This window comes from Epinephelus moara, chromosome 17 (genome assembly GCF_006386435.1).
Source record: "Epinephelus moara isolate mb chromosome 17, YSFRI_EMoa_1.0, whole genome shotgun sequence".
Classification (NCBI taxonomy): Eukaryota; Metazoa; Chordata; class Actinopteri; order Perciformes; family Serranidae; genus Epinephelus; species Epinephelus moara.
Window position 1 is genome coordinate 31,683,264 of NC_065522.1, and position 1,834 is coordinate 31,685,097.

At 43.3% G+C, this 1,834-nt stretch overlaps 1 protein-coding gene and 1 pseudogene across 2 annotated transcripts in view; both read right to left on the reverse strand.

Moving 5' to 3' along the window:
• The window catches only part of LOC126404356 (gastrula zinc finger protein XlCGF17.1-like), a 124,222-nt pseudogene that overhangs the window by 79,244 nt on the left and 43,144 nt on the right, over positions 1 to 1,834 (reverse strand).
• Positions 1 to 1,834, reverse strand: part of LOC126404328 (zinc finger protein 239-like) — a 59,149-nt gene that overhangs the window by 41,914 nt on the left and 15,401 nt on the right. The window lies entirely within an intron of this gene.

Sequence of the window (1,834 nt, forward strand, 5' to 3'; positions counted from 1 at the left end):
ACAGTAATCCAGCCTAGAGGTAACAAGAGCGTGGACCAATTTTTCTGCATCTTTTTGGGTCAGGATAGGCCTAATTTTCACAATATTACGCAGATGAAAAAATGCAGTCCGTGTGGTTTGTTTTAAATGAGAATTAAAAGACAAATCTTGATCAAATATTACTCCGAGGTTTCTTACGGTAGTGCTAGAGGCCAGAGCAATGCCATCAAGAGAAACTATGTCATCAGATAAAGTGAGTGATACTTCAGCAGTTAAACCCTGTGTATCACAGTGCATTACGGTTTATCACAAATGACACATTTTGTACTCATCATTGTTCTCTGTGTCAAACAGTTGGATGGACTTCCTTACAGACAAGAAGAAATATCTATCTCATGTTATTTACTTTTAAAGCTCTACTGTTAAACCTACCAAACTACCTCACATCTCTTCTCTCTTTCAAATCCAGTAACTACAGTACTCGATCCAGTAACTACCTAACCTTACATATCCCCTGCATGCGCACAAATGTTGGTAGATCTGGTTTCAGGTACTATGCACCTTATAAATGGAACGAGTTACAGTCGACCTTCAAACTTGAATCTCTTGTTCCTCTTGGAGTTTTTAAAGCTTCACTATCCGATGTTTTTCATGATTCATGTAATTGTTTTTATTAATTCCTTGTTGTGTTGTTCCTGCTTGTGTCTGTGTTTTTGTTGTTATGTATGTTGCTTGGTTTTCAGGTCTCTCTTGAAAAAGAGATCTTGATCTCAGTGAGACTGCCTGATTAAATAAAGATTAAATAAAAAATAAAAAAATTCATTCAGCATGTTGAGTCAGCGTCTGAGACTGCAGAGCCTGTCTGTGATAGAGGTCTCAGGCTGATGCAAATACTTTGATCACAGCCATGGTAAGAGGCATCAATATCAGTTTTCAAATGCTTATTTGGTCAATCAGCCTATATATATCTACATGGACTTGACTCATGGGGCTCGGTGGGGCACAGTCCCAAAGATCAACATGGAGTCACCATCATGTGGGCTCACCAGTCGCAGAGGGACGGCGACCATCGACACCATGGCCTCCCTCCCACTGACGGCTAGCAGAGTTCCCCGCTCCTCCAGGGTGGCAGAACAACATCCTGCATCCCACGAAGTGACCTCGGCTCCGCACCGGGTGGCTCATCGTCCCACTGCGGGGTCTGATCAGCGACCTTCATCCCGGCAACTGACCTCTGCTTTCCGTCGCATGATCCTGAAGGAGGCCGTACTCAGATGATCTGGAAGCCTTCCTTGCCCTGCACCAACAGGGAGTCCTTCGGGGTCTCCTATTGCTCCTCCACCACCGTGCTTACCGGCTCAGATGCACCATCCCAGCCGACGGCATCAGCACGCAGCACGGAGGCTGAATGTGCACTCTCCAGCTCTGAGAACCCACTATCGTCAGGTCCTCGTCCCCTCTTTTCTCCAACTACATTAATTGTCGGTGATTCCATAATCAGAAACGTCCGTTTCTTTAACGCTGCCACTCATTGCTTTCCTGGAGACACCGTCCCTATCATTTTGGATAAACTCCCGGGGCTCTCTTTCAATTAATGAAAGGACCCACTAGATTTGGCAATACACGCAGTTCAGTCCTTGATCTCATTTTTACAAATCAACCATCTAAATATACATTGTCTGGAGTAATTCATAAAGCGATATCAGACCACTCACTAATCTATGCTATAAGAAAAACTGTAAAACTCCAGAGAACCCATACTTCTCAATCTTTCTCAAAAATACCAAATTCAAAACTACCTCTGTTTAATGCTGAAATTAGTAATATTGATTGGAGCAATGAATTATCCTTTGAA